Source organism: Bidens hawaiensis, unplaced genomic scaffold, assembly GCF_021521415.1.
Source record: "Bidens hawaiensis isolate Kalapana, Puna unplaced genomic scaffold, B.hawaiensis_p1.1 tig00007615_1, whole genome shotgun sequence".
Taxonomy (NCBI): domain Eukaryota; kingdom Viridiplantae; phylum Streptophyta; class Magnoliopsida; order Asterales; family Asteraceae; genus Bidens; species Bidens hawaiensis.
The window spans coordinates 462,610-483,573 of record NW_027491531.1 but is presented as its reverse complement, the minus strand read 5'-3'; positions in this window follow the sequence as shown (position 1 = coordinate 483,573).

Below are 20,964 nucleotides of genomic sequence, written 5' to 3'. Positions count from 1 at the left end.
AAATAACAGTCATCAGCTTTTTCCCCAAATTTTGGAGTTGACTCAAGATTCAGTAGAGTACAGGGGAAACCAAATGCTCTGAAATGTGCAATAGTTGGCTTGTGACCATAGACAATCACATATGGGGTTTTCATTTGAGACTTGTCGATTATCACCCGATTCTGAACATAGTATGCCGTATTGATAACTTCAGCCCAGAAATATAATGGCAACTTAGAGTTGTACAACATGGTTCTTGCCACCTCGATGAGAGTTCTGTTTCTTCTCTCAACCACACCATTCTGTTGCGGTGTGCGAGCTGAGCTGTACTGACGAAGCACCCCTCTTTCTGAAAAAAAAATGATTCAATGAGGCATTCTTGAATTCCGTACCGTTGTCGCAAAGTATGCCCTTTAGCTTCAGGTTAAGCTGATTCTCCATAAGCATTATGAATCTCTTGATAAGCTCTTTAGTTTCACTCTTATTGGACAAGAAAAACACACAAGTAAAACATGTGTAGTCATCAGTAATAACAAGACAATAAAAGCTACAAGAAAGACTCAAAACATGAACCGGACCGAAAAGATCCATATGAAGCAATTGAAAAACTGATGAAATGGTATTAATCAATTTTGGCTTATGAGTTTTCCTATGATGTTTACCCAAAGCACAAGCCAAACATTTTTCAATATTAACGAAATCTTTAACGGGTAAACCACAAACCAAATCATTTTTAGCAAGACGGTTCAAGTTTTTCATATTTGCATGACCAAGAAGACGATGCCAAAGCATGGCATTATGTTCTGACACATTTAAAAACAAGCAGGTTATTTCAACAGGAACATTTTTGTTCATGTCGATCACATAAGCATTATCTTTTCTTTGTGATTGAACAAGAATCCAGTCTTCTAGTATGATAATACCAGGTTTCAAAATCAAGCACTCTTTCTAAGTAAAATGAGGTGAAAACCCTTTATCATAGATTTGGGACACGCTCAACAAAATGTGCTTCAATTCTGGAACAAAATTAACATTTTCGAATTTCAGAACACCGTTACTTACAGTACCTTTCTAAGTAATCTTCCCCTTTTCTCCTCCCGCAAAGGACACATACCCACCTTTCAAGATTTGAATGTCATGTAGCTGGGAAATGTCTCCTGCCATGTGCCTGGAACAGCCACTATCAACATACCAAGGTCTGATGATATTCCTCCATAGCTGTTCCTGCACGATGTGCGAGATCAGTTAGACTTTGGTACCCAGTCCATAGTTACCCTGGGTGACCATGACTCATCAAAGTTGTCACGGGTTGCCATAACATATCCTTTTGATCGTCTAACAAATAATTCAAAGTATCTTTTACCGGAGATTTAGGCAACCATTCATATCTACCGTTGTAAGACATAGCATTATATGTACGAATGGACGACTTGATCTCCCGTTTTTTAGGGTTAGAGACAGACGATTTTGTCCTTCTCACTTGTTTCGATTTTGAATTCGTATTCATTCTGGGAACCAAAACATCCTTTTTACCCTCTTTACGAAACATGTTGGGTTTGGTCAGATGAGGACTAAACCTGCCAGATTTGTTTATATTCCAGTCATCATCAGAGGGATTAGCCCGATAGTGCCAGAAATTTTTCATGTAGGACTTGTAAGGCACATAAGGCATATTCCTCTGATAAAATCCATAATAAGAAACATATGGACGATGTGGACAATTTCTGGCAATATGACTAGGAGTACCACAATTAAAACAAGTTTGACGTTTAACAGAGAAATTATTTTGGGCAACTCCTTGTATGGACCAATTGTGTGAACCAGCTTGCTTAGCATGATGTTCACCACCTTGTTTGTCATTAGAGCATCCCTCTTTGACAAACTTAGGCGGTGAATACTTGTTGAATTTTTTTGAATTTTTAAAGTTTATTAGAAACAACATTATTAGAATTCAAAGTCTTAACAGAATCAACCACACAAAAATCCTTGCTCTTAAAACTAAATCCCACACAAACAGTCGGAATAACATAATTCAAAATAGGAAGTTTTAAAGAAACATCAGAATCAAAGTCTTTATTAAAAGAAACACTGGAGTCATCATCCTCATCAGTCCATTCCTCAATGATTACTTTTTGTGCACACAAAGTAAACACATTAGAGTCGTTCACTTTTGAAGTAGATGCAATATTCTCCACTGAGTCGTTCTTTTCACTGTTAGCATGTTTACCATATTTCATATCTTTGATCTTTTCTTCCTGCTCTTTAGTAAGAGGAAGACTTGTATAGTTGTCATTATATGGTGTGGGTACCTGACAATATCCTATACCCTCACCCTCATTCTCTTTCCACCATAACTGATTTTCAATCATGGAATTAACTGCCTTACTAGAAACATCAAATTTCATAAAATCAAATTCAGCCCTTTTAAATTTCTCAGTTAGATTAAAGACCTCTAACTTAGCGGCTTCCAGTTCAGCAGTTAATTCAACAATTTTCTGTTTGGCGTCAAGATGATGACAACATTTCAAACTAAAATCGGATTTTAGTTTTGAAAAGGTTTATCCAGATAAACCTTTTCATTTTTCTTAAGCTTATAATTTTCAGATTTTACCATTTCCATTTCCCTAAGCAAGTTACTGTTATGAGTTTTGTAAAGCTCTATTTTGTCAACACAAGCTTGAGAACATGGAGAAAAACTTACCTCATACGAGCTGGGAGAAGTGAATGCTATAAACGCGAATTGGAGTTCCTTGACTTGTTCCTCAGTAGCATTTTCCTCTTCAATCTTTTCCACATGAACAAAATTAGCAGTTTGATTGTTCAAGTTGAGAGCAGCCATCTAATCAGTCCATGAGAATTTTTGAGCAACCATACCCCTTCACCATCACTTGAGATACTTCTAGCTTCTCCTCTAGCATTACCCACGGGAACCAATGCCCTTTCCATATTTCCTTCTTTGGCTGGATTGGTGTACTCACGAGGAAAGTGACCCGGCTCATGGCAATTATAGCACGTCAGAGTGTCTTTGTTAAAACCCACCTTCTAATTATTTGGCATGTTCCAATTATTTCTTCTAGTTCTCTTAGTAAATTTCTTGGCCCGAAACAATGCCATGGCGATTTGCCAAGAGATATCTATTTCCTCTACATCATCAGGATGAATTTGATCAAGTTCGGCAGCCACTACGGGTTGAACCAAATCTCTAGCAAGGAAAGCATTGTAACGGTTCATGAATCCCGCCATTAACGCGATGTTCTCTTGATTTTCTTTTGAAATAACGGGTGTCTGACTGAGATTCTGACTGGGAGAAACACCGGACAACTGAGCACTAGCGGTGGATTGACCAGGTTTAGCAAAGAAAACTGGTGCAGGTTGTGGTGATACATGAGAATATTGACCTTGACCTTGAGTGGACTTAAACATGGAAAATTCTGGGTGAGGTTGAAATTTCTATTGTCCTTGAATGGTCTTGAACATGGAGAAGCTATCTTGGGAGATGAGAGCATTGTTAGAAGCAACATTGTAACCGGCTACACTGTAGGAGTTTTCATGGTTAATAGCACACTTCTTGTCGTCCATGTCACATGATTTGATGATGCCATAACCTCAGACAGTGTCAACTTGTGGAGGTCTTTAGTCTTCTTAATGACAGCAAAGTTCATGTCCCAACTTTGAGGTAATGAATTCGCCAACTTGTTGTTGGTTTCAGCAGCTGTTAAGTTGATGCCAGCAGATCTCATTTCAGTCACAAGAGCAATGAACCTCTGAAGCTGAGTTTCTAACAACTCTCCCAAAACATGATTCAACATATTGAATTTTTGTCGTAGTAGATCTTGATGACTTCTTTTCATGTCTTTGTTTCCTTCATAAACCTCAATCAATGCTTCCCACAGTTCCTTAGCAGATTGTAATTCTCTAAAACCCAGGGCAATCTCAGGAGAGGGTGCCATAGTTAATTTTGAGAGAGTCTTTTCATCTTCTTCCATCTTGACAAGATCATCATCATCATACATGGCAACGGGCTTCACAGCAATCTCAGTAGAGTTTTCCTTTTGATAAGTGATGACTTGCGGACCCCTGACTATGCTTCTCCACAATTTTGCATCCTTTATTTTAACATACTTCTCAAATGGAAACTTCCACTCAGTTAAACCCTCATGAGACAGCAGACGGGGCACGCGAGTAGTGGTCCCCATGATAGAGTCCAACTCCTGATGAAGTGATGCATTAGATGACCCATTAACATTACTTAGTTGATCCATCTCAATTTGACATGTCCAAGTGTAATTGAGATCCAAACAGTTTTAATAAGTCCAATACACAAAAGGCCCAAATCTGATTGATCAGGCCAACTGTGTTCACAGAATATGTTGACCGAGAACTGCACTCATGAACATAGAACTAGAGTTGTGACCGAGAACTGCACACGTGGACAGAGAACTAGAGTTGCGTTGACCGAGAACTGGTTGCGTTGACCAAGAACACGATAATCTGACCGAGAACTATGAATCTTTGACCGAGAACTGGTATTGTGTTTGACAGAGAACTAGTTCTGGTCGAGAACGATCAAATTATAGCCGAAACCACTTTAATCAAGCCGAAAACCCAAGAATCTTTCAGATTTTGACTGTAACTAACTCCTGAGAATTATGGAATTTCATTTGTTTCCTAACCAAAACCAATCTTTCACCAAAATTAGAACTTTCTCTTCTCCGATTAACAGTTACCAAAAAATATAGTCAAACCACCAAGAAACTAAGATCTTGAATCCTTGATATCACAATAACGAGCCTGAACAGATCTAAGGCTCTGATACTAATTGTAAGGTCCAAGACGAATCTTTCAATATGATTTTAACTGATCTTGATATTGGTGCGTAAATCCAATATAAGATGATTCAAGAACAAAGTAGAATAACACGTAAGAACACAGTGATAAGCTTCAAAACAAACGTTATATTAAACGTCGGGTGCTTAAGCACAATACAAATACTCGTTCACAATGACAAGATGAACGGCCAAAACACACAAAACTCAACAACCCCAAAACCCTATACAAGTGATCTATATATTGAGTAACCAAGTAGCTAGCCCAACAAGAACCCAAAACCCACCGAGATCCATAAGTATCTCAGTTTACATATGTAGCCCAATATCAATCCCAACTAAGTATAAACCATTAAGTCAAGGCCTAACACTGCGGGAGGCTAAAACAGAAAATGATGAACTCCCACAGAAATTTCTTGATGCTGGATGCGGTGATGGAGGCAACCGGTTTAGCTTCTTCCCACTTGGTAAAATAATCAATTTCCACAATCAGAAATTTGACATGTCCCGGGGCTTCTGGGAATGGACCCATGATATCAATTGCCCACTTTTGGAATGGCCATGCGGATGTTACCGGCACTAACTTATTTTTTGGGCGTAGGGTATTGGGGGCATGGCGCTGACATGAATCACATTTTCTGATTTCTTGCACTACGTCCATGTGCATCCCCGGCCAATAATACCTCGCGTTCATGAGTTTGGACACAACCATTCTTGGACCCGCATGAAGACCACGTATACCCTCATGAACTTCCCTTATCAGATAATTAGCATCCTCGATGTCCACACATCTCAGGAGTGGGCCAAGGAAGGATCTGCGGTATAGGATACCATCTTGTACTTTGTAATTTAGGGCTTTGTGTCTAATCTTCCAGGCCGCAACTTTTTCTTCCGGGGGGACTCTTGAAGTTAGGTAAGCCATGATCGGTGTCATCCAAGATTCAACACCTGTTTGTATGACCAATACTTGATGTTGCGGGACAGAAGGTCAATCAAGGACTTCGATGCGGATGTGTTTCGCAAAATGTTCAAAATTTATTGAAGCTAGTTTGCTAAGAGCAACCGTTGACTTATTTTCACTTCGTTTAATGTGGATAACTTTGCAAGATGAAAATTGTAAAATCAAATCTTTTGCTTGCGAGAGTATGAAGCCATCACATCATTTTTCGCCTCGTATGTCACGTTGATCTGTCATTCGATCAACATTGAGTCCACCCGCGCTTCCAAATGTTTCACCCCAAGTTTTTGGCAATCCGCAGGCCTACTAAGAAAGCTTCGTATTCTGTCTCATTGTTGGTACTTTTAAAGTCCAACTTTATGGCATAAGTAAATGTGTGGCCTTCGGGATTAACCAGTCTGAGTTTCGTGCTTGATCCTTCGTTATATTAAACTCCATCCGTGAACAGTAAACAAATTTGGTCTCGCTCAAGAGGTATCGGAGTTTGTTTTTCGATCAGGCACTCTTCTTCTTTGTTCTGTGGAACTTCTGTAACAAAGTCCGCTAGTACTTGTCCTTTGATTGCGGGCCTGGGTTTGTACTCGATTGCATGTTCTCCCAATTCGATGGCCCATTTTGCCCAACGTCCGGACAGTTCTGGTTTACTCAGCACATTTTTCAACTTGTACCCTGTTAGCACATTGATTGGATGGCCTTGAAAATATCTGTGGAGGCGCCTGGCGGTGTAGACCAGTGCCAGAACCAGTTTCTCAAGCATTGAATATCTGGTTTCTGGACCTGTCAACGTTCTACTGACATAGTAAATTGGTATTTGGAGATTTTTCCTATATGTCAGTAGCACGGCCCCAATGGCAATATCAGATGCTGATTATAATGTCAAAGGCTCTCCCGCATGTGGTTCTGTTAGGGTAGGCAGTTCCATCAAACACTTTTTAACTTCTAAAAATGCCTTTTCCACTTTCGCGGTCCATTTGAAATGTGCTTTCTTTAGACAATTCCTCAGAGTTGACACAAATGGGTAAGACTTGGTCGCTTGATTGGCCAGAAATCTGTTTAAAGCAACAAGCCTTCCATTAAGTGTTTGTACCTCTTTGAGGAAAGAATGTGAGGGAATGTGGGCAACTATCTAAACCTTATCTGGGTTTGCCTTAAAACCCGCACCCATGACAATTACGCCTAAAAATTTTCCTTCCTCCATCCCAAAGGAACACTTACTAGGATTGAGCTTCATGTTGATCTTTTTCAGAGTATCAAATGTTTCTTCTACGTCTCGTAACATCTGATCCTCTTCAATGCTCTTTATCACCAAATCATCCATGTAAACTTCCAGATTTCGTCCAATTTGATCTTTGAAGGCTTCGTTCATCAAATGTTGATACGTAGCACCCGCGTTTTTTAATCCAAAGGGCATCATTTTGTAACAAAATGTGCCCTGATCAGTGCGGAATGTTGTTTTGTCCTCATCACCTGCCGCCATGCGGATCTGGTGATAACCTTTGTAGGCATCAAGGAAACATTTAAACTTGAACGGAGCTACCGCATAAACTTTAAGATCAATCTCCGGCAATGGATAACAGTCCTTCGGACATGCTTGACTTAGATCCTTGAAATCTATACACATCCGCCATGTTCCGTTGCTCTTAGGAACGATAACCGGAGTAGCAACCCAAGTTTGGTACTGTATTTCACGGATGATTCCAGCATTTAACAAATCTTGGACTTGTTCATTCATAGCTTTGATCTGCTTCGGACCCATCTTACGCTTCTTTTGGACAATCGGTGTGAATGTCGGATTCACCCGTAACTTGTGTTCCACAATCCTCCGCGGGATGCCAGTCATATCTGCGGGTTTCCATGCAAAGATGTACATGTTTTTCATTAACAATTGTTTCAGAAATGTCCTTACTATCTCGGAGATAGCAGGCCCAATTGTTATCGTTTGATCTGGAAACTTCTTGTTCAACATCCACTTCTCTGGTTCGGTTCTCTCAATTTGCTTTGGCACCTTACTTGGCTTTGAACTTTCCGTTGTAAAACAATGACGGTTTATGTGGATGATCGCTTGATGTGCGAAAATATATATAAATATATATATAAATAAAACACAAGTCACAACTAATCTTTAAAAAACAAACAATCTATCCTAGTTCACACAAACGGCAAGTGTACCGGTCGCGTATAGCACAGATGTGGAAAGTCCGGATATCGAACTCGAAGACACGTGAAAACGTTTATAATCACTAAACTCTAACCAAGACTCACCAAAATATTTAATTGATTTTTTTTATTTTATTTAACTACTTAACTTAACTAAGTGAAAACTTTTGACAAAACTTCGGAAACTTTGACTGCAGTGATAAAAACGTCTACCTAGGTAAGAATCATATTGAAGGAGATGACAAGACAATGGATTGAAAACTCTCACGACACCGGTTCTAAAGGATGACACAACTAAGGTTCGCTCAAGAAGGTCAGATCACCTCTCGGTCTCACTAACAAACTCTAACTTATCTTAGTTGATTTTAAGAACAAACCGGGAAAACAAATTATTAACGTGTTCTAATGTCGACTCACCTCTCGGTCTCACCGACACACTAGCCTAATGGAAATGAATACTACACAACCAAGGATAGAGGAACAATTCAACTTAACTTAAACTAAACCAACTAATCGCTCAAACACCCAAACCCGACAAGAACAAAACCCGCTCTCGCGCGATCTTAATGCTAACAAATAAAAGTAATGAGACGAATTTACTTCTTATCACCTCTCGGTCTCTAAAAAGGTGTTTCACAACTGATTTTATCTAATTAATTTACCCACTTATCCCTACGGTTGTACTTCCCGCAAATAAACCCTAAACACAAAGTAAAGAGCCTTAAACATGCAACAACTAATCAAAACCGATTCAATTAATTAAAGCACGAGGTTATTAGGTATAATCAAACAAAACACAGCCACTAAACACAATCTAATTTACTATTAAATCAAACTTTACATTAACAATTTAAGCCATGATCATTAACAATCCATATTACTAGTCAAAACCTAACAATATTCATCAAACCTAGGTAGAACAAACAAGATTAGCTACTCATTAAGTTTGGACAGCCATTAACATTCAAGTAAATCATCATAAACATCAACATAAACATAATCAAACTCATTCAATGATCAAGAACAACTAAATCAAAGTCAAACAATCAATTATTTGCAAAACAATCCAAAGAAAAAGATCAATTCAACTAGTGAGGGTTCTTGAACAAGAAACAAAGTTTATGAATGAATACTTATGATTTATGGCTGAGATTATGAGTTTAGATGATGCCTAGCAGCTGCATAAGACTCTCCTTGGTGTTCTTCTTCCTCTCCATCCGTCACAACCACCAAACCCTAGCCCCACAAGCTTTTCTTCTTTCTTCTCCCTTGCTGCCGATCGCAAATATGGGCAGAATTGGGGCTGCTGAATTTCGGGATTTGTGGATGGATTCTGGCAGAAAATTAAGTTAATTAACTTAATATAATATCATGTAAGGCTTCTAACTTGTGGGTTTGGGTCGGGCCTTGAGTTGTAGTTTTGAAACTTGACCAAAAAGGCCCCTAGAGTCTTCCAACTTAACTCTTTTTTCACCATCTTTCATAAACCTACAATTAACATTTAAACTTTGTAAATTATTGCACTTAACCCCCAATACTTTCATAAAATAAACAATTAAGCATAAAAACCATGATAAAATCATAAGGAAAGTAAGTGTGTTTTACAACACATCAAACATCCCCACACTTAAGACTTTTTTGTCCCTGAAAAAGATTTGACTGCAGTTGGATCAGAATCGGAAAATCAAAGTCAAATCAAACATATAGGTTAGATTTTAAAGCTCAGAAAAACGCAAAAACCGCGATCATCGATATTGTTGTCCACCTAAACCCATGCCTTAATCTTTACCGGGACAAATAAGATCCGACAATAATATTACTTAGTGGTTTACACAATTAAGACCCTCTTATTTTCTTCTTTTACCGGACTAGACCACCCCAACTTGACTTAAACCTCAAAGTTAGCAGATTTAAAACTTTGTTGCTCAATATTTATGAATAGTTAAGACGATCAAGGGTATTGTTTATCCACCTAAGCTTAAGCATCAAAGTCTACCAAGCAGCCATTAGATACGATTAAGGTTCAATTTATTAATAGCTAGTGTTCCCCACAACATGACATACCCCCGTTATCAAGCAATACCCCAAATCCATCACCATATGTGAGTATGCAAAATTTCATCTGTAGGGCTTACATGTAGCGTGTCCCTTGTGGTCCGTTTCTTAATGGTAATGAGACGCGAGCAAGGGGACCCCACATGGCTAACAGCGTGGATGATCATGTCTGTAGTGTATTTGTACTTTTGTACTTTTGTGATCATGTTTATAGACTTATAAGGGTTTGCTCTTTGGCTTTATTTTAAATATCCACAACCCCACTTAGGAATTGTGAATACCCAAATGAATAGATTGCATACAACCCATGGTCTCCGGACCCGAAGCATCCCATCAATACAGGATTTAAGGTTATAAAACCATACGCCAATGAGGTGTAAAACACTAAACTTACAGTTTAAGATTTATATCATAGGCTACACGGCATACTCTAACGTTAAACCTACCCAAGCATCATATGATAACGTATTCAAATTTTTTAAAAACTCACGATACTTCCACTTTTTCATACCAAAATTTGAGGCTTGAGTATGGCCCGACCATTCATTGCTTATTTTCCACGGACAAAACGCTTTACCCACAAAAGATTTCCGTTTAACAGTTTTATCAAATTTTCCCTTTCATTTTCAAGGCTGAGCCTACCGACACATCCCAAGTTAAGTGCGTTTTCTTTATTTATCTCATATTATTAGTAGTTTGAAAAACCGATTTCCGATAAATATCATCATCTCCCACTTTAATGCAAAAGAAACTAAAAACAAGGGACATTTTTTTTAACTTAAACAACGTACGAAAACGAAAAACAAGTGAAAACTTTTTATTTTTTAATTTTTTTTCTACAACTAAGTAAAATAAATTCCCATCCCCACACTTAGAACGAAATCGTCCTCGATGAGAACAAGGAAAAGAAATAAAATAAAAATAAAACGTAAAGCATAAAATTGAAACTTGAAAGAACAGAAATTAAAATAGAGAACGGGTTACTCCCCTGGTTTAGATGCAGATTCTTCATCAGCTGTGTATGACTCGAACGAACGATCGTATAGCATTTCATTCGCGGCCGCAACCTCGGGTGAACCAGTTCCAAAACGCCATCAGAGCTACCATGCGCATAATAATACCTGTAAAAACTCAAACTCGCTCGCATGTAGCGGCGTACAAAACAGAAAACAAAAACATAAAAAATAAACATATTTTTGTGTTTTTAAATTTTTTTCTTTAAATATAAATAAAAATAAAACAAATAAAAACAGATAATAAAGAGAATCATAATACAAACTCTACAACTCGGCTGTCTCCCGAGTGATGCATCCATCACGCCTATTCCTCGGTGAATGAGTCAAGGTAGAACACCTCGACTGTCTGATCAGTTATCGGCTCTCCTATGTAGTGCTTCAATCTATGGCCGTTCACCTTAAACTTCCTGCTTCGATCTTGTATCTCAATCGTGCCATACGGGAAAACCTCAGTTACCGTGAACGGTTTCTACCATCGGGATTTCAACTTTCCCGGGAATAACCTCAACCGTGAGTTATACAGTAAAACCTTATCCCCACACTTAAACTGCTTATTACCCTTCAATTTCCTGTCATGCAGTTCCTTCGTATGCTCCTTATACCGAAATGATTGTGCGTATGCGTGATCCCGGAGCTCCTCTAATTCGTGTAATTGATGGAAACTATTACCCTCTGCGGCGGGTAAATCAAGATTAACCATTTGAAGGGCCTATGAAGCGCGGTGTTCCAATTCAATAGGAATATGACAGGCCTTCCCATAAATCATCCGAAATGGTGTGGAACCAGTCGGAGTCTTGTAGGCTGTACGGAAGGCCCACAGAGCGTCATCTAATTTGTTGGACCAATCCCGACGATTTGAACCAACCGTTTTCTCGAGAATACGTTTGATTCACCGATTACTCACTTCTACTTGCCCGCTAGTCTGTGGGTGGTAGGCGGTCGCAAGCCGATGGGTGACCCCATAAAGCTTCAACGCCTTATCCATCTGCGAGTTGCAGAAGTGAGTACCTCAATCACTGATCAAGGCTTTCGGGACTCCAAAACGAGCAAATAGACTTTTTAGAAAATGGACTACCACTAGGACATCATTGGTGGGTAGAGCTTTGGCCTCAACCCACTTAGACACGTAATCGACGACCACGAGTATGTATGTGTTTCCACGCGAAGATGGAAACGGTCCCATGAAATCAATACCCCAAATATCAAAAACCTCACAAACTTGAATGGCATTATGGGGCATTTCGTTTCGCGAAGAAATGTTGCCGACACGCTGGCAACGATCACAACTCTTAACGAACAGATGAGCATCCTTAAAGATAGACGGCCAGTAAAAACCAGAATCATAGACTTTCTTTGCTGTAGAACTCACACCGTGGTGACCTCCAGTCGCACAATGGCTCAAAATTTACCATCCTTCCTTGACATCTACACACCTTCTAATAAACTGATCAGCACCAATGCGGAAAAGATATGGATCGTCCCAAAGGTAAAATTTGATGTCAGCAAAGAATTTCTTCTTTTGCTAGTAAGGCATCTTTGGGAGGTATCCGTCAGCGAGATAGTTCGCGAAATCAGCAAACCATGGAAAACCTTCCTCTTGTGCAGTAACAAACATCAGACTCTCCGTCGGAAAACGATCGTCGATCCTAACTCCCGAATCTCCTAAATCAACTCCCTATGGACGTGAAAGATGATCAGCCGCCACATTCTCGGCCCCCTTTTTATCACGGGTCTCTATATCGAACTCTTGAAGCAACAGGATCCATCGGATAAGATGAGGCTTAGCATCCTGCTTGCTGAAAAGATATCTAATAGCGGCATGATCCGTATAAACAATCGTTTTGGACAAAACTAGATGGGACCTAAATTTGTCGAAAGCGAACACCACAGCTAAAAGCTCTTTTTCGGTGGTGGTATAGCTTTCCTGTGCGCCATTTAAGGTCCTGCTCGCGTAGTAGATCGGATGAAAGTGTTTATCCTTCCGTTGTCCAAGAACTGCTCCGACTGCGAAGTCGCTCGCGTCAAACATCAACTCGATTGGTAACGACCAGTCGGGAGCAACCATAATTGGGGCGTTAACGAGTTTGTCTTTTAGAAGATCAAACGCCTCGATACACTGCTCAGAAAAAACAAATGGAGCATCCTTCTCCAAAACTTTGGTCATGGGTCTCGCGATTTTAGAAAAATCTTTGATGAACCAGCGGTAGAACCCGGCATGACCTAGAAAGCAACGAATTGATCTCACAGAAGTAGGCGGGGGGAGATTAGAAATGGTCTCGACCTTTGCCCGGTCAACCTCTATCCCCGCACTTGAGATCCGATGACCTAGAACAATGCCCTCGCGAACCATGAAATGACACTTCTCCCAGTTAAGGATTAGGTTGGTGTCAACGCAGCAGGACATCATCCTCTCGAGATTTGATAAACAATGATCGAATGAACTCCCAAATACGGAAAAATCGTCCATGAACACCTCCATGGAGTCCTCGATCATATCATGGAAAATGGCCACCATACACCTCTGGAATGTGGCCGGAGCGTTACAAAGTCCGAACGGCATACGTTTGTAAGCAAATGTTCCGTAAGGACAGGTGAAAGTGGTTTTCTCCTGGTCGTCGAGAGCTATCGGAACCTTGAAGTACCCGGAGAAACCATCTAGGAAGCAGTAGTACTGCTGACCTGCTAAACGCTCTAACATCTGATCAATGAATGGGAGAGGAAAGTGGTCTTTCCTGGTGGCATCATTCAGTCGGCGATAGTCAATGCAGACTTGCCATCCCGTCACAGTCCTCGAGGGAATAAGCTCGTTCCTCTCGTTGGTGACGACAGTCATGCCACCCTTTTTTGGAACCACTTGGACTAGACACACCCTAGCACTATCAGAAATGGGGAAAATGATCCCCGCATCAAGGAGTTTAATGATCTCCTTCTTTACGACCTCTTGCATTTTCGGATTAAGCCGCCGTTGCGGCTGGTTGACAGTTTTGAAATTTTCCTCCATGATGATTTTATGAGTGCAAAACGAAGGGTTGATACCCTTGATGTCGATAATCTTCCATGCAATAGCCTCCTTGTGCTCTCGTAGCACCCTCAACAACTTCTCCTTCTCGACCTCGGTCAACGCAGATGCAATGATAACCGGAAGCTTCCTCTCTTCATCTAAAAATGCATACTCAAGGTGGGAAGGTAAATCCTTAAGCTCTAAGGAAGAAGGAGGACTCTCGACCGAAGGTCGGTCCATCGGATCGTCTCGTACGATCTCAGCAGACACGCCAGATTCAGGGGTATGCGACTCGGTGTCGTCATTTAAGGACTGTTGGTGCATAGATGTCAGTAGTTCATATGTCTAAAGTCTGTAATCGAGTCTGTAATATTGTTTATGTAATTGTTTGTAAAAGCGAAGTTGTTGACAAGTTCACTTAGGCGAACTTGTTAACCAAGCGAAGTTGTTGACAAATTCGCCTAGGCGAACTTGTTCAACGAGCGAAGTTATAGACAACTTCGCCTGAGGCGAAGTTGTCGTGTATTTAAGTAGTTTAATTGTTTACGGTTTAAAAGTTAATCAGTTGGTCAGTTAGTGTTTTGGTTGATCGAGTTCAGTTTACGTGAGTCTATTGACGTGAGTCTGTAAGTAACACGGTTCGAGTTATCAATATAACGTGAGTTTTGTTCGTATCGTGTGTACGTGTGATTGTGTGATTATATTCTACGTCCATAACGATCTACACAGGGATTCCGCACCTGTGTATATCGGGATATCTCGTGTGATCCGTCCAGGGAACCTACAATTGGTATCAGAGCATTTGCTCGATTGTGAGGTTCGGGATATTCACGCGGGTGTAGAATTCGTTTCATTTCGGGTATTACCGGGACGAGTTTGTGGTGTGTTTGCTCATTCTAGCTTCCTACCAGTGTGTTCAAGCCATCAAACCGTCAAAATCGTCGTTAAAATCCGTTTTTCAGATCTGCAGAAAGTTCAAGTTCGTCAGGCGAAGTTGCTGTTCATCAGGCGAAGTTGCCGTCAGGATTCGTAGGGTTTCAGCGAAGATATAAGGAGAAGCGAAGTTATTCACAACTTCGCCTACCTCCTCAACTTCGCCTAACTCAGCGAAGTTCTTCTCAAGTTCGCCTCGATCAGCGAAGTTCTCTTCAAGTTCGCTTATTTTCTAAGTTCGCTTATCCTAAGCGAAGTTATTCTCAACTTCGCCCATTTACGCGAATTTAAGAAGGATCCAGCGAAGTTATTACTTAAGCGAAGTTATACTTAACTTCGCCTACAGTACTGTTTCGAAGAAATTTTTCTAACTTCGCCCTTTTCAGAATTTTTCGGGTTTCTTAGTCTTCAAGAAGGATGTCATCAATCAACATTTCAGAGCTTGTCAAGATGGAAGTTGAAGCGGGGTCAGCTACAAAGGCCCCAAGGTTGCTGAAGGGAACCGATTTTGTCGCCTGGAAGGATCGGTTCATACAGTATGTTAAGTACCAGGATGCAAAGATGTGGGTATGCATCCAAGATGGATATATTCCACCGATCATGGAGTATGAGGGTCGAGACCAAATCAAGAAATACAGTAAAATGGAAGAAGAGGAGAAGAAGATGTATGAAGCCGAAAGCAAGGCTCATGCCGCAATCACAATGGCTCTTCCACAGGAGATCCTACATACATTTAGAAAGTATACATCAGCTAGAGAGCTTTGGGAAGCTCTTGAGAGCAGATTCGAAGGAAATGTAGGCATTCGGGCCTCAAAGATAAAGCTGCTTAAAACTCAATTTTCAGTCTTTAAGTACTTAAAGAACGAATCTCTTGATGATATTATCACGCGATATGATCATCTAATGACTGAATTGAGTAACTACTCCATTTCCTACCGAGAAGAAGAGATTGTGGAAAAACTTCTCGATGCTCTCCCACCAAAATGGGAGATGTATACTGTACTGATGAGGGAAGACAAGGACTTCCCTACTTATGATCTAGAAACCGCTGTCAACAAGCTCAGAACTTTTGAGCTAAATATGGTAAGAAAAGAAACATCTATGGATCAGGTTCAAGATCCAGGCATGTACGGTGCGAAAGTAAACTCCAATACAAGTTCAAAGACTGATTCTGCAGCCTACTACTCGAAAGGTGAGTCGGGTGCTAATTCTTCACAGGAGGGGCAAGTGTCAGTAAACTCGAATGGGGATGTTTGCTTTGTTGCAGGTGGATCAAGTGGTACTCAACAGTCAGCAAGCAAGATTAGTGAATCTTCAAGTTCCTCAAGCAATAATTACTCAAAGATGCCAATGAGCGTCAAATCTGCTGAAGAGCAGTTTGGACTCTATGCTTCATTTATGGCTTCATATGAAAATTATATTCAAGGAAAGGTAGTTGATCCAGCGATGCTAGATGAAGACTATGACCAGATCGATGCTGATGATCTGGAGGAGATGGATTTACAATGGCAGATGGCCATGATAGTGAGAAGAGTGAAGAAGTTCATGAGAAAAACGGGGAGAAAGTTTGTTGGTGGCAGGCCAGGATTCGACAAGTCTAAGGTGAGGTGCTATAACTGTCAACAAAACGGGCACTTTGCCAAAGATTGCAGAAACGAGAGAGTTGAACGTGGTCAGGGCCGGTCTGCACAGCACACTGGAAGTGCTAAAGATGTCAATGCCATGCTGTCTAGAGAAGCAGGTGAATACAACTGGAACCTGCATTTGAATGAAACTAATGAGCAGGCTAATATGGCTAAGGTTGAGAGTGAAGAACGTGAGAAGACTACCGGAGAAGAGAAAGCTACTGGTAAGGAAAAAGCTTTCATGGCAGATAACAATGATCAAATCTCCGAGGTAAGTTCTAAATCTTTTTGTACTAAATGTGAGAATTTGTCTGAGCAACTTGCTACTATAACTGATCAGTATGTTCGTTTAGATGCTGAATTTAAAACTCTTAAAGAAGATCATCACTTTACAAAAGCAAGAGAAAACAGTTACAAAGTTAAAATTAAAGCGTGTGAAAAAGATGTTAAAAGCTTAAAAACTAAACTTGCTGAAAAAATTGAAGTTATTGATCTTAGTTATGAGGTTTTAGAAGAAAAGACTAAACTGATTGCTGAACGAGAAAAGCAGATTGCTGACCACCAGGTGAAAGTGTTGGAACTAAACCGAAAACTGGAGCAGTTCCGAAATTCCTCAGCTATTCTTAATCACCTTGTTAGTGATCAAGGTACCTCTACAAAGAGAGGAGGAATTGGTTATCACGAGGTTCCACCACCGTATAACCACAATTACACTTTTAACCCTAGTGTACAGAAATCTGCTGATTTTGAAGTTCCTCAGACAGTTCCTTTCAAGGTTACAAGTAAAGAATCAAGCGTTAGTAGTGGCGAAACGAGTTCGCCTGTTTCAAGTGTAAATATTTTTGTTACAAGTCCAGTCTCATCGGATTCGGATAAGTTGTCCGAATCAGGTAAGACACAAGAGAAGGTAGTGTTACCCACTGGTGGAGATAAAGATAAAACTTCTAAAAAGAGTACTCCTCTCAACCTGTACGTCCCACCTTATGTGAGACGAACGGCCGGTAACACTGCCTCGACATCCAAAACAACCTTCGAAAAGAAAATGGAGTATAGGTGTTGTTTTAGATGTAATAAGGTAGGACATCTTGTTGCAGATTGTCCTCTGACGCCTAAATTCAGAGGCGTGAGACCTATTAAAACTGAGCATAAGCTTAATGGTAATTTTAAGAATGAAAACTCTTTAAAGTTTCAAAATGTAACTAATTCAGGTTTTCAAAGAAACAAACCTCAGTTTTACAATGCTGATCACCAAACCGTAAGATATAATACTTTCAATACACATAGGTTTGGTAGGCCTCACACTCAATTTCCAAGGAGACTTCCTACTAGGACTGACAGGAATTATCCAAATGCTAACTTCGGAAAGCAGAAGTACGGGATGTATAGATCCAAGACCAATTGGTCTTGGGTCCCTAGATTCTAACCATTTGCTTTATTGTGCAGGAACAGTTGAACAGGGCTGCCCACATTCTTTGGATTGTAGATAGCGGCTCTTCCCGGCACATGACGGGCAACAAATACTTGTTGCACGACTTAAAACCTGTTCAGGGAGCAAGAGTTAGTTTTGCTGGTGAAAGTGGAGGAAGAATTACTGGGAGAGGAACGGTGTCCAATGGGAAGATGACACTTGAGAATGTGAATTTTGTGGAAGAGCTGAAGCACAATCTGCTGAGTGTGTCGCAGATTTGTGATAAGGAGTATACTGTTCACTTCACGAAGAATGAGGCGATCGTGTTGAAGCCTGGTTTTCAGATACCAGACGAGTGGATAGTGATGAAAGCTCCACGTGATACAAATACTTATGTGATGGATATGAGGTCTACTGAAATGGCCACGGGAGAATCATGTTTAATGACGAAAGCAAGCGAATCAGAATCCGAACTATGGCACAGAAGGATGGGGCGCATTCATCTTCGAAAGATGAACCACATTGTCAAAAATGGGCTTGTGATGGGCGTTCCCTTGAAAAGTTTTAACTTTGAAGACAAATGTATTGCATGCAAGAAGGGAAAGCAACACAAGAAATCCCATCTCACCAAGAAGGTCAACTCTATTGCCAGTACTCTAGAACTACTTCACATGGATCTCTTCGGTCCAGTGAATGTACAAAGTCTAGGAGGTACTTCTTACTGCTTGGTGATCACTGATGACTACTCACGATATTCGTGGGTATATTTTCTGTAATCGAAAGATGAGACGGCTCAAATGGTGAAGAATTTGATTACTAAAGTTGAGAACGTCATGAGTAAAACAGTTAAGTTCATCAGAAGTGACAATGGGACAGAGTTCAAGAACTTTGAAATGGAGATCTTCTGTCTTCAGAAAGGAATTGAACATCAATACAGCGCTCCGTATACTCCGCAACAGAATGGAGTGGCTGAAAGGAAGAACCGAACTTTAATTGAAGGAGCCAGGACTATACTGGCAGATTCGAAGCTTCCTGTGATGTTCTGGGCTGAAGCGGTTGCTACAGCCTGCTATGTTCTAAATAGGGTATTAACCGTTAAGAGACTTGGTAAAACTTGCTACGAGCTTATGCATGGAAGGAAGCCCAACTTGAGTGGTCTTGAACCATTCGGGTCCCCTTGTTCGATCTTGAAGAAAAATTCTAAATTTGGGGAAGTAGCCGATGAAGGAATATTAGTCGGTTATGTTGTTGGTACTCCAAACAGACGGGTCTTCAATACTTCGACTTGCAAGGTGGAGGTGGTGTGTAACACTGACATCACAAGTTACCAACCGCCAAAACCTAGCAATGGACCTGCTGAGCTTTTTGACTATGTTAAGCTTTTTAAGTTGTTTAACGTACCGGATTTGGAGATTTCTGAAGAAGAAGAAAGAGCTGCGACGAAGACGATACTTGATGAGGAAGAAAATCTATTACAAAGACAGCTGATTGATAAATGTCAACCTTCCTCATCAAACACTATTGATACCCCTGCTGCCTCAGCTGAAGAAGAATTTATCAATCCTTTTCACTCTCAGCATGAAACAACCATTGATGAGATCTCTTCTAATTTGGAAGATAATTTGCATGTCGGTTCTGTTCCGACCACGAGAATTCATAAAGATCACCCTTTGGATAATGTGATTGGTGATGTGTCCTCAGGTATACAAACGAGAAGTAGCTTGAATGAACATACCTGTGTTTATACAAGCATTAAGGAGACAGGAATAATCGATGAGTGTCTGTATACCTGTTTTATAAGCCAGATTGAACCGAAAAATTATCAAATGGCTTTAAAGGACAGCTCGTGGGTCGAAGCCATGCAAGAAGAGTTGGCTCAATTCGAGAAGATGGATGTATGGACTTTGGTTGAAAAACCAAAGAATGTGCATGCGATAGGCACAAAATGGGTGTTCAAGTGCAAGAGAGATGATAAGGGGATTATTATTAGAAACAAGGCGAGGCTAGTAGTCAAAGGTTTTAATCAACAAGAGGGGATTGATTATAACGAAGTGTTTGCTCCTGTCGCTAGGTTGGAAGCCATAGGATTGTTTTTGGCATTTGCTGCTTATGAAAAGATGAAGGTGTTTCAGCTAGACGTAAAGAGTGCGTTTTTGAACGGGAAAGTTGATGAGGTTGTGTATGTTGAGCAACCTCCGGGTTTTCCTGACCCAGACTATCCAGATCACGTGTACAGGTTGAGCAAGGCGTTGTATGGATTGCATCAGGCACCTCGTGCCTGGTATGCAACTTTATCGGATTACTTGCTCGAGAATGGTTTTGAAAGAGGGAAAATTGATAGCACGTTGTTCTTCAAAAGAGATGGAAGCGACTTCCTGCTGGTACAAGTCTACGTGGATGACATTATATTTGCTGCATCAAAAGTCTCCATGTGTCAGGAGTTTGAAGCCGTCATGAAGAAAAGGTTTGAAATGAGTGCTATGGGTGAACTAACTTTCTTTCTAGGATTGCAGGTTGATCAGAGGAAGGACGGGATGTTCATTCATCAAACGAAGTTTGTTCATGATGTGCTCAAGCGCTTCAAGATGGAGGACAGTTCTCCATATGATACTCCAATCTGCGTCAATCACAAATTGGGTGCTGACGTAGACGGTGATGCAGATGTGGACCCAACTCAATATCGGGCGATAATAGGTTCTTTAATGTACTTAACTGCATCTAGGCCTGATATAATGTTTGCTGTTTGTCTTTGTGCACGTTTTCAGGCAAATCCAAAAGAATCTCATTTGAAAGGTGCAAAGAGGATACTGCGGTATCTCAAGGGCAAGCCGAAGCTGGGGTTGTGGTACCCGAGAGGAGGAGACTTGGAGCTGGTCGCTTACACGGACTCTGATTATGGAGGGTGCAATCAGAGTCGGAAGTCAACAACTGGAGGATGTCAGTTTCTTGGTGGCAGATTGGTGTCATGGTAATGCAAGAAGCAGACTTCAGTGGCAATCTCAACCT